The sequence below is a fragment of the Punica granatum genome, unplaced genomic scaffold (genome assembly GCF_007655135.1).
Source record: "Punica granatum isolate Tunisia-2019 unplaced genomic scaffold, ASM765513v2 Contig00509, whole genome shotgun sequence".
In the NCBI taxonomy this organism is placed as follows: Eukaryota; Viridiplantae; Streptophyta; class Magnoliopsida; order Myrtales; family Lythraceae; genus Punica; species Punica granatum.
In genome coordinates, this window is record NW_022204385.1 from 56009 (window position 1) to 65448 (window position 9440).

At 47.1% G+C, this 9440-nt stretch overlaps 24 non-coding genes and 4 pseudogenes across 24 annotated transcripts; all 28 read right to left on the reverse strand.

Annotated features, from left to right (window-relative positions):
- Positions 1-192: 192 nt before the first annotated feature.
- On the reverse strand, positions 193-311 carry LOC116190839. The gene has a single exon (XR_004153031.1). It is a non-coding gene; the product is annotated as a 5S ribosomal RNA (ribosomal RNA).
- A 221-nt stretch (positions 312-532) lies between these two features.
- LOC116190840 lies at positions 533-651 on the reverse strand. Its single transcript, XR_004153032.1, has one exon. It is a non-coding gene; the product is annotated as a 5S ribosomal RNA (ribosomal RNA).
- A 220-nt stretch (positions 652-871) lies between these two features.
- On the reverse strand, positions 872-990 carry LOC116190876. The gene has a single exon (XR_004153066.1). It is a non-coding gene; the product is annotated as a 5S ribosomal RNA (ribosomal RNA).
- Positions 991-1177: 187 nt separating this feature from the next.
- On the reverse strand, positions 1178-1296 carry LOC116190842. The gene has a single exon (XR_004153033.1). It is a non-coding gene; the product is annotated as a 5S ribosomal RNA (ribosomal RNA).
- Positions 1297-1516: 220 nt separating this feature from the next.
- LOC116190843 lies at positions 1517-1635 on the reverse strand. The gene has a single exon (XR_004153034.1). It is a non-coding gene; the product is annotated as a 5S ribosomal RNA (ribosomal RNA).
- A 188-nt stretch (positions 1636-1823) lies between these two features.
- On the reverse strand, positions 1824-1943 carry LOC116190872. Its single transcript, XR_004153062.1, has one exon. It is a non-coding gene; the product is annotated as a 5S ribosomal RNA (ribosomal RNA).
- A 218-nt stretch (positions 1944-2161) lies between these two features.
- LOC116190844 lies at positions 2162-2280 on the reverse strand. The gene has a single exon (XR_004153035.1). It is a non-coding gene; the product is annotated as a 5S ribosomal RNA (ribosomal RNA).
- Positions 2281-2469: 189 nt separating this feature from the next.
- Positions 2470-2588, reverse strand: LOC116190846. The gene has a single exon (XR_004153037.1). It is a non-coding gene; the product is annotated as a 5S ribosomal RNA (ribosomal RNA).
- Positions 2589-2781: 193 nt separating this feature from the next.
- Positions 2782-2906, reverse strand: LOC116190911 (annotated as a pseudogene).
- Positions 2907-3095: 189 nt separating this feature from the next.
- On the reverse strand, positions 3096-3216 carry LOC116190888. Its single transcript, XR_004153077.1, has one exon. It is a non-coding gene; the product is annotated as a 5S ribosomal RNA (ribosomal RNA).
- Positions 3217-3436: 220 nt separating this feature from the next.
- Positions 3437-3554, reverse strand: LOC116190875. The gene has a single exon (XR_004153065.1). It is a non-coding gene; the product is annotated as a 5S ribosomal RNA (ribosomal RNA).
- Positions 3555-3773: 219 nt separating this feature from the next.
- LOC116190870 lies at positions 3774-3892 on the reverse strand. Its single transcript, XR_004153060.1, has one exon. It is a non-coding gene; the product is annotated as a 5S ribosomal RNA (ribosomal RNA).
- A 221-nt stretch (positions 3893-4113) lies between these two features.
- LOC116190847 lies at positions 4114-4232 on the reverse strand. The gene has a single exon (XR_004153038.1). It is a non-coding gene; the product is annotated as a 5S ribosomal RNA (ribosomal RNA).
- Positions 4233-4448: 216 nt separating this feature from the next.
- LOC116190848 lies at positions 4449-4567 on the reverse strand. Its single transcript, XR_004153039.1, has one exon. It is a non-coding gene; the product is annotated as a 5S ribosomal RNA (ribosomal RNA).
- Positions 4568-4786: 219 nt separating this feature from the next.
- Positions 4787-4905, reverse strand: LOC116190849. Its single transcript, XR_004153040.1, has one exon. It is a non-coding gene; the product is annotated as a 5S ribosomal RNA (ribosomal RNA).
- Positions 4906-5093: 188 nt separating this feature from the next.
- Positions 5094-5212, reverse strand: LOC116190850. The gene has a single exon (XR_004153041.1). It is a non-coding gene; the product is annotated as a 5S ribosomal RNA (ribosomal RNA).
- A 189-nt stretch (positions 5213-5401) lies between these two features.
- Positions 5402-5523, reverse strand: LOC116190926 (annotated as a pseudogene).
- Positions 5524-5712: 189 nt separating this feature from the next.
- On the reverse strand, positions 5713-5831 carry LOC116190851. Its single transcript, XR_004153042.1, has one exon. It is a non-coding gene; the product is annotated as a 5S ribosomal RNA (ribosomal RNA).
- Positions 5832-6051: 220 nt separating this feature from the next.
- LOC116190897 lies at positions 6052-6172 on the reverse strand. The gene has a single exon (XR_004153086.1). It is a non-coding gene; the product is annotated as a 5S ribosomal RNA (ribosomal RNA).
- A 187-nt stretch (positions 6173-6359) lies between these two features.
- LOC116190877 lies at positions 6360-6479 on the reverse strand. The gene has a single exon (XR_004153067.1). It is a non-coding gene; the product is annotated as a 5S ribosomal RNA (ribosomal RNA).
- A 188-nt stretch (positions 6480-6667) lies between these two features.
- On the reverse strand, positions 6668-6786 carry LOC116190852. Its single transcript, XR_004153043.1, has one exon. It is a non-coding gene; the product is annotated as a 5S ribosomal RNA (ribosomal RNA).
- Positions 6787-7006: 220 nt separating this feature from the next.
- Positions 7007-7131, reverse strand: LOC116190910 (annotated as a pseudogene).
- Positions 7132-7352: 221 nt separating this feature from the next.
- On the reverse strand, positions 7353-7478 carry LOC116190921 (annotated as a pseudogene).
- A 188-nt stretch (positions 7479-7666) lies between these two features.
- On the reverse strand, positions 7667-7787 carry LOC116190889. Its single transcript, XR_004153078.1, has one exon. It is a non-coding gene; the product is annotated as a 5S ribosomal RNA (ribosomal RNA).
- Positions 7788-8009: 222 nt separating this feature from the next.
- LOC116190853 lies at positions 8010-8128 on the reverse strand. The gene has a single exon (XR_004153044.1). It is a non-coding gene; the product is annotated as a 5S ribosomal RNA (ribosomal RNA).
- Positions 8129-8348: 220 nt separating this feature from the next.
- On the reverse strand, positions 8349-8470 carry LOC116190917. The gene has a single exon (XR_004153102.1). It is a non-coding gene; the product is annotated as a 5S ribosomal RNA (ribosomal RNA).
- Positions 8471-8689: 219 nt separating this feature from the next.
- Positions 8690-8811, reverse strand: LOC116190898. Its single transcript, XR_004153087.1, has one exon. It is a non-coding gene; the product is annotated as a 5S ribosomal RNA (ribosomal RNA).
- A 217-nt stretch (positions 8812-9028) lies between these two features.
- On the reverse strand, positions 9029-9147 carry LOC116190854. The gene has a single exon (XR_004153045.1). It is a non-coding gene; the product is annotated as a 5S ribosomal RNA (ribosomal RNA).
- Positions 9148-9440: the final 293 nt, after the last annotated feature.

Sequence of the window (9440 nt, forward strand, 5' to 3'; positions counted from 1 at the left end):
TCAACCTTTGTGCTCGAATTCACTTTGTTCCTCCGTAGAGCTAATGAAAAAAAAATGCAAAAATGATCGCAGAAACGAAAGAAAAAAAAAAAGTATCGAGTGCATAGCACGTGCCCAAAACATTAACCGTAACGATCGGATTCCCGTCCAACGTCGGACAGTTTCCCGAGCAGCAAAAAAAATTAAAAAGGAGGGGTGCAACACGAGGACTTCCCAGGAGGTCACCCATCCTAGTACTACTCTCGCCCAAGCACGCTTAACTTCGGAGTTCTGATGGGATCCGGTGCATTAGTGCTGGTATGATCGCACCCGTCAACCTTTGCGCTCGAATTCACTTTGTTCCTCCGTAGAGCTAATGAAAAAAAAATGCAAAAATGAGCGCAGAAACGAAAGAAAAAAAGTATCGAGTGCATTTCACCACGAACTTAACGCCTTTTGCGAGTGAGCACGTGCCCAAAACATTAACCGTAACGATCGGATTCCCGTCCAACGTCGGACAGTTTCCCGAGCAGCAAAAAAAAATTAAAAAGGAGGGGTGCAACACGAGGACTTCCCAGGAGGTCACCCATCCTAGTACTACTCTCGCCCAAGCACGCTTAACTTCGGAGTTCTGATGGGATCCGGTGCATTAGTGCTGGTATGATCGCACCCGTCAACCTTTGCGCTCGAATTCACTTTGTTCCTCCGTAGAGCTAATGAAAAAAAAATGCAAAAATGAGCGCAGAAACGAAAGAAAAAAGTATCGAGTGCATTTCACACAGAACTTTACGCCTTTTGCGAGTGAGCACGTGCCCAAAACATTAACCGTAACGATCGGATTCCCGTCCAACGTCGGACAGTTTCCCGAGCAGCAAAAAAAAATTAAAAAGGAGGGGTGCAACACGAGGACTTCCCAGGAGGTCACCCATCCTAGTACTACTCTCGCCCAAGCACGCTTAACTTCGGAGTTCTGATGGGATCCGGTGCATTAGTGCTGGTATGATCGCACGTCAACCTTTGCGCTCGAATTCACTTTGTTCCTCCGTAGAGCTAATGAAAAAAAAATGCAAAAATGATCGCAGAAACGAAAGAAAAAAAGTATCGAGTGCATAGCACGTGCCCAAAACATTAACCGTAACGATCGGATTCCCGTCCAACGTCGGACAGTTTCCCGAGCAGCAAAAAAAATTAAAAAGGAGGGGTGCAACACGAGGACTTCCCAGGAGGTCACCCATCCTAGTACTACTCTCGCCCAAGCACGCTTAACTTCGGAGTTCTGATGGGATCCGGTGCATTAGTGCTGGTATGATCGCACCCGTCAACCTTTGCGCTCGAATTCACTTTGTTCCTCCGTAGAGCTAATGAAAAAAAAATGCAAAAATGAGCGCAGAAACGAAAGAAAAAAGTATCGAGTGCATTTCACCACGAACTTTACGCCTTTTGCGAGTGAGCACGTGCCCAAAACATTAACCGTAACGATCGGATTCCCGTCCAACGTCGGACAGTTTCCCGAGCAGCAAAAAAAAATTAAAAAGGAGGGGTGCAACACGAGGACTTCCCAGGAGGTCACCCATCCTAGTACTACTCTCGCCCAAGCACGCTTAACTTCGGAGTTCTGATGGGATCCGGTGCATTAGTGCTGGTATGATCGCACCCGTCAACCTTTGTGCTCGAATTCACTTTGTTCCTCCGTAGAGCTAATGAAAAAAAAATGCAAAAATGATCGCAGAAACGAAAGAAAAAAGTATCGAGTGCATAGCACGTGCCCAAAACATTAACCGTAACGATCGGATTCCCGTCCAACGTCGGACAGTTTCCCGAGCAGCAAAAAAAAATTAAAAGGAGGGGTGCAACACGAGGACTTCCCAGGAGGTCACCCATCCTAGTACTACTCTCGCCCCAAGCACGCTTAACTTCGGAGTTCTGATGGGATCCGGTGCATTAGTGCTGGTATGATCGCACCCGTCAACCTTTGCGCTCGAATTCACTTTGTTCCTCCGTAGAGCTAATGAAAAAAAATGCAAAAATGAGCGCAGAAACGAAAGAAAAAAGTATCGAGTGCATTTCACCACGAACTTTACGCCTTTTGCGAGTGAGCACGTGCCCAAACATTAACCGTAACGATCGGATTCCCGTCCAACGTCGGACAGTTTCCCGAGCAGCAAAAAAAAATTAAAAAGGAGGGGTGCAACACGAGGACTTCCCAGGAGGTCACCCATCCTAGTACTACTCTCGCCCAAGCACGCTTAACTTCGGAGTTCTGATGGGATCCGGTGCATTAGTGCTGGTATGATCGCACCCGTCAACCTTTGTGCTCGAATTCACTTTGTTCCTCCGTAGAGCTAATGAAAAAAAATGCAAAAATGATCGCAGAAACGAAAGAAAAAAAGTATCGAGTGCATAGCACGTGCCCAAAACATTAACCGTAACGATCGGATTCCCGTCCAACGTCGGACAGTTTCCCGAGCAGCAAAAAAAAATTAAAAAGGAGGGGTGCAACACGAGGACTTCCCAGGAGGTCACCCATCCTAGTACTACTCTCGCCCAAGCACGCTTAACTTCGGAGTTCTGATGGGATCCGGTGCATTAGTGCTGGTATGATCGCACCCGTCAACCTTTGTGCTCGAATTCACTTTGTTCCTCCGTAGAGCTAATGAAAAAAAAATGCAAAAATGATCGCAGAAACGAAAGAAAAAAAGTATCGAGTGCATAGCACGTGCCCAAAACATTAACCGTAACGATCGGATTCCCGTCCAACGTCGGACAGTTTCCCGAGCAGCAAAAAAAAAAAAATTAAAAGGAGGGGTGCAACACGAGGACTTCCCAGGAGGTCACCCATCCTAGTACTACTCTCACTCTCGCCCAAGCACGCTTAACTTCGGAGTTCTGATGGGATCCGGTGCATTAGTGCTGGTATGATCGCACCCGTCAACCTTTGTGCTCGAATTCACTTTGTTCCTCCGTAGAGCTAATGAAAAAAAATGCAAAAATGATCGCAGAAACGAAAGAAAAAAAGTATCGAGTGCATAGCACGTGCCCAAAACATTAACCGTAACGATCGGATTCCCGTCCAACGTCGGACAGTTTCCCGAGCAGCAAAAAAAAATTAAAAAGGAGGGGTGCAACACGAGGACTTCCCAGGAGGTCACCCATCCTAGTACTACTCTCTCGCCCAAGCACGCTTAACTTCGGAGTTCTGATGGGATCCGGTGCATTAGTGCTGGTATGATCGCACCCGTCAACCTTTGCGCTCGAATTCACTTTGTTCCTCCGTAGAGCTAATGAAAAAAAAATGCAAAAATGAGCGCAGAAACGAAAGAAAAAAAGTATCGAGTGCATTTCACACGAACTTTACGCCTTTTGCGAGTGAGCACGTGCCCAAAACATTAACCGTAACGATCGGATTCCCGTCCAACGTCGGACAGTTTCCCGAGCAGCAAAAAAAAATTAAAAAGGAGGGGTGCAACACGAGGACTTCCCAGGAGGTCACCCATCTAGTACTACTCTCGCCCAAGCACGCTTAACTTCGGAGTTCTGATGGGATCCGGTGCATTAGTGCTGGTATGATCGCACCCGTCAACCTTTGCGCTCGAATTCACTTTGTTCCTCCGTAGAGCTAATGAAAAAAAATGCAAAAATGAGCGCAGAAACGAAAGAAAAAAAGTATCGAGTGCATTTCACACGAACTTTACGCCTTTTGCGAGTGAGCACGTGCCCAAAACATTAACCGTAACGATCGGATTCCCGTCCAACGTCGGACAGTTTCCCGAGCAGCAAAAAAAAATTAAAAAGGAGGGGTGCAACACGAGGACTTCCCAGGAGGTCACCCATCCTAGTACTACTCTCGCCCAAGCACGCTTAACTTCGGAGTTCTGATGGGATCCGGTGCATTAGTGCAGGTATGATCGCACCAGTCAACCTTTGTGCTCGAATTCACTTTGTTCCTCCGTAGAGCTAATGAAAAAAAAATGCAAAAATGATCGCAGAAACGAAAGAAAAAAAGTATCGAGTGCATTTCACAACGAACTTTACGCCTTTTGCGAGTGAGCACGTGCCCAAAACATTAACCGTAACGATGGGATTCCCGTCCAACGTCGGACAGTTTCCCGAGCAGCAAAAAAAAATTAAAAAGGAGGGGTGCAACACGAGGACTTCCCAGGAGGTCACCCATCCTAGTACTACTCTCGCCCAAGCACGCTTAACTTCGGAGTTCTGATGGGATCCGGTGCATTAGTGCTGGTATGATCGCACCCGTCAACCTTTGCGCTCGAATTCACTTTGTTCCTCCGTAGAGCTAATGAAAAAAATGCAAAAATGAGCGCAGAAACGAAAGAAAAAAAGTATCGAGTGCATTTCACACGAACTTTACGCCTTTTGCGAGTGAGCACGTGCCCAAACATTAACCGTAACGATGGATTCCCGTCCAACGTCGGACAGTTTCCCGAGCAGCAAAAAAAAATTAAAAAGGAGGGGTGCAACACGAGGACTTCCCAGGAGGTCACCCATCCTAGTACTACTCTCGCCCAAGCACGCTTAACTTCGGAGTTCTGATGGGATCCGGTGCATTAGTGCTGGTATGATCGCACCCGTCAACCTTTGCGCTCGAATTCACTTTGTTCCTCCGTAGAGCTAATGAAAAAAAAATGCAAAAATGAGCGCAGAAACGAAAGAAAAAAGTATCGAGTGCATTTCACCACGAACTTTACGCCTTTTGCGAGTGAGCACGTGCCCAAAACATTAACCGTAACGATCGGATTCCCGTCCAACGTCGGACAGTTTCCCGAGCAGCAAAAAAAATTAAAAAGGAGGGGTGCAACACGAGGACTTCCCAGGAGGTCACCCATCCTAGTACTACTCTCGCCCAAGCACGCTTAACTTCGGAGTTCTGATGGGATCCGGTGCATTAGTGCTGGTATGATCGCACCCGTCAACCTTTGTGCTCGAATTCACTTTGTTCCTCCGTAGAGCTAATGAAAAAAAATGCAAAAATGATCGCAGAAACGAAAGAAAAAAGTATCGAGTGCATAGCACGTGCCCAAAACATTAACCGTAACGATCGGATTCCCGTCCAACGTCGGACAGTTTCCCGAGCAGCAAAAAAAAATTAAAAAGGAGGGGTGCAACACGAGGACTTCCCAGGAGGTCACCCATCCTAGTACTACTCTCGCCCAAGCACGCTTAACTTCGGAGTTCTGATGGGATCCGGTGCATTAGTGCTGGTATGATCGCACCCGTCAACCTTTGCGCTCGAATTCACTTTGTTCCTCCGTAGAGCTAATGAAAAAAAAATGCAAAAATGATCGCAGAAACGAAGAAAAAAAGTATCGAGTGCATAGCACGTGCCCAAAACATTAACCGTAACGATCGGATTCCCGTCCAACGTCGGACAGTTTCCCGAGCAGCAAAAAAAAAATTAAAAAGGAGGGTGCAACACGAGGACTTCCCAGGAGTCAAGTCACCCACTCCTACTCACTACTCTCCAAGCACGCTTAACTTCGGAGTTCTGATGGGATCCGGTGCATTAGTGCTGGTATGATCGCACCCGTCAACCTTTGTGCTCGAATTCACTTTGTTCCTCCGTAGAGCTAATGAAAAAAAAATGCAAAAATGATCGCAGAAACGAAAGAAAAAAGTATCGAGTGCATAGCACGTGCCCAAAACATTAACCGTAACGATCGGATTCCCGTCCAACGTCGGACAGTTTCCCGAGCAGCAAAAAAAAATTAAAAAGGAGGGGTGCAACACGAGGACTTCCCAGGAGGTCACCCATCCTAGTACTACTCTCGCCCAAGCACGCTTAACTTCGGAGTTCTGATGGGATCCGGTGCATTAGTGCTGGTATGATCGCACCCGTCAACCTTTGCGCTCGAATTCACTTTGTTCCTCCGTAGAGCTAATGAAAAAAAAAATGCAAAAATGAGCGCAGAAACGAAGAAAAAAAGTATCGAGTGCATTTCACCACGAACTTTACGCCTTTTGCGAGTGAGCACGTGCCCAAACATTAACCGTAACGATCGGATTCCCGTCCAACGTCGGACAGTTTCCCGAGCAGCAAAAAAAAAATTAAAAGGAGGGGTGCAACACGAGGACTTCCCAGGAGGTCACCCATTCTAGTACTACTCTCTCGCCCAAGCACGCTTAACTTCGGAGTTCTGATGGGATCCGGTGCATTAGTGCTGGTATGATCGCACCCGTCAACCTTTGCGCTCGAATTCACTTTGTTCCTCCGTAGAGCTAATGAAAAAAAATGCAAAAATGATCGCAGAAACGAAAGAAAAAAGTATCGAGTGCATAGCACGTGCCCAAAACATTAACCGTAACGATCGGATTCCCGTCCAACGTCGGACAGTTTCCCGAGCAGCAAAAAAAAATTAAAAGGAGGGGTGCAACACGAGGACTTCCCAGGAGGTCACCCATCCTAGTACTACTCTCCGCCCAAGCACGCTTAACTTCGGAGTTCTGATGGGATCCGGTGCATTAGTGCTGGTATGATCGCACCCGTCAACCTTTGTGCTCGAATTCACTTTGTTCCTCCGTAGAGCTAATGAAAAAAAAATGCAAAAATAATCGCAGAAACGAAAGAAAAAAGTATCGAGTGCATAGCACGTGCCCAAAACATTAACCGTAACGATCGGATTCCCGTCCAACGTCGGACAGTTTCCCGAGCAGCAAAAAAAATTAAAAAGGAGGGGTGCAACACGAGGACTTCCCAGGAGGTCACCCATCCTAGTACTACTCTCGCCCAAGCACGCTTAACTTCGGAGTTCTGATGGGATCCGGTGCATTAGTGCTGGTATGATCGCACCCGTCAACCTTTGCGCTCGAATTCACTTTGTTCCTCCGTAGAGCTAATGAAAAAAAAATGCAAAAATGAGCGCAGAAACGAAAGAAAAAAAGTATCGAGTGCATTTCACCACGAACTTTACGCCTTTTGCGAGTGAGCACGTGCCCAAAACATTAACCGTAACGATCGGATTCCCGTCCAACGTCGGACAGTTTCCCGAGCAGCAAAAAAAAATTAAAAAGGAGGGTGCAACACGAGGACTTCCCAGGAGGTCACCCATCCTAGTACTACTCTCGCCCTCGCCCAAGCACGCTTAACTTCGGAGTTCTGATGGGATCCGGTGCATTAGTGCTGGTATGATCGCACCCGTCAACCTTTGCGCTCGAATTCACTTTGTTCCTCCGTAGAGCTAATGAAAAAAAAATGCAAAAATGAGCGCAGAAACGAAAGAAAAAAAGTATCGAGTGCATTTCACCACGAACTTTACGCCCTTTTGCGAGTGAGCACGTGCCCAAAACATTAACCGTAACGATCGGATTCCCGTCCAACGTCGGACAGTTTCCCGAGCAGCAAAAAAAATTAAAAAGGAGGGGTGCAACACGAGGACTTCCCAGGAGGTCACCCATCCTAGTACTACTCTCTCCACTCTCGCCAGCACGCTTAACTTCGGAGTTCTGATGGGATCCGGTGCATTAGTGCTGGTATGATCGCACCCGTCAACCTTTGTGCTCGAATTCACTTTGTTCCTCCGTAGAGCTAATGAAAAAAAAATGCAAAAATGATCGCAGAAACGAAAGAAAAAAGTATCGAGTGCAAGCACGTGCCCAAAACATTAACCGTAACGATCGGATTCCCGTCCAACGTCGGACAGTTTCCCGAGCAGCAAAAAAAAATTAAAAAGGAGGGGTGCAACACGAGGACTTCCCAGGAGGTCACCCATCCTAGTACTACTCTCTCGCCCAAGCACGCTTAACTTCGGAGTTCTGATGGGATCCGGTGCATTAGTGCTGGTATGATCGCACCCGTCAACCTTTGCGCTCGAATTCACTTTGTTCCTCCGTAGAGCTAATGAAAAAAAAAATGCAAAAATGAGCGCAGAAACGAAAGAAAAAAAGTATCGAGTGCATTTCACCACGAACTTTACGCCTTTTGCGAGTGAGCACGTGCCCAAAACATTAACCGTAACGATCGGATTCCCGTCCAACGTCGGACAGTTTCCCGAGCAGCAAAAAAAAATTAAAAAGGAGGGGTGCAACACGAGGACTTCCCAGGAGGTCACCCATCCTAGTACTACTCTCGCCCAAGCACGCTTAACTTCGGAGTTCTGATGGGATCCGGTGCATTAGTGCTGGTATGATCGCACCCGTCAACCTTTGCGCTCGAATTCACTTTGTTCCTCCTCCTAGAGCTAATGAAAAAAAATGCAAAAATGAGCGCAGAAACGAAAGAAAAAAAGTATCGAGTGCATTTCACCACGACCTTACGCCTTTTGCGAGTGAGCACGTGCCCAAAACATTAACCGTAACGATGGGATTCCCGTCCAACGTCGGACAGTTTCCCGAGCAGCAAAAAAAAATTAAAAAGAGGGGTGCAACACGAGGACTTCCCAGGAGGTCACCCATCCTAGTACTACTCACTCTCCCCAAGCACGCTTAACTTCGGAGTTCTGATGGGATCCGGTGCATTAGTGCTGGTATGATCGCACCCGTCAACCTTTGCGCTCGAATTCACTTTGTTCCTCCGTAGAGCTAATGAAAAAAAATGCAAAAATGAGCGCAGAAACGAAAGAAAAAAAGTATCGAGTGCATTTCACAACGAACTTTACGCCTTTTGCGAGTGAGCACGTGCCCAAAACATTAACCGTAACGATCGGATTCCCGTCCAACGTCGGACAGTTTTCCGAGCAGCAAAAAAAATTAAAAAGGAGGGGTGCAACACGAGGACTTCCCAGGAGGTCACCCATCCTAGTAGTACTACTCTCGCCCAAGCACGCTTAACTTCGGAGTTCTGATGGGATCCGGTGCATTAGTGCTGGTATGATCGCACCCGTCAACCTTTGCGCTCGAATTCACTTTGTTCCTCCGTAGAGCTAATGAAAAAAAATGCAAAAATGATCGCAGAAACGAAAGAAAAAAGTATCGAGTGCATTCACCACGAACTTTACGCCTTTTGCGAGTGAGCACGTGCCCAAACATTAACCGTAACGATCGGATTCCCGTCCAACGTCGGACAGTTTCCCGAGCAGCAAAAAAAAATTAAAAAGGAGGGGTGCAACACGAGGACTTCCCAGGAGGTCACCCATCCTAGTACTACTCTCGCCCAAGCACGCTTAACTTCGGAGTTCTGATGGGATCCGGTGCATTAGTGCTGGTATGATCGCACCCGTCAACCTTTGTGCTCGAATTCACTTTGTTCCTCCGTAGAGCTAATGAAAAAAAAAATGCAAAAATGATCGCAGAAACGAAAGAAAAAAGTATCGAGTGCATAGCACGTGCCCAAAACATTAACCGTAACGATCGATTCCCGTCCAACGTCGGACAGTTTCCCCGAGCAGCAAAAAAAAAATTAAAAAGGAGGGGTGCAACACGAGGACTTCCCAGGAGGTCACCCATCCTCTACTACTCTCGCCCCGCACGCTTAACTTCGGAGTTCTGATGGATCCGGTGCATTAGTGCTG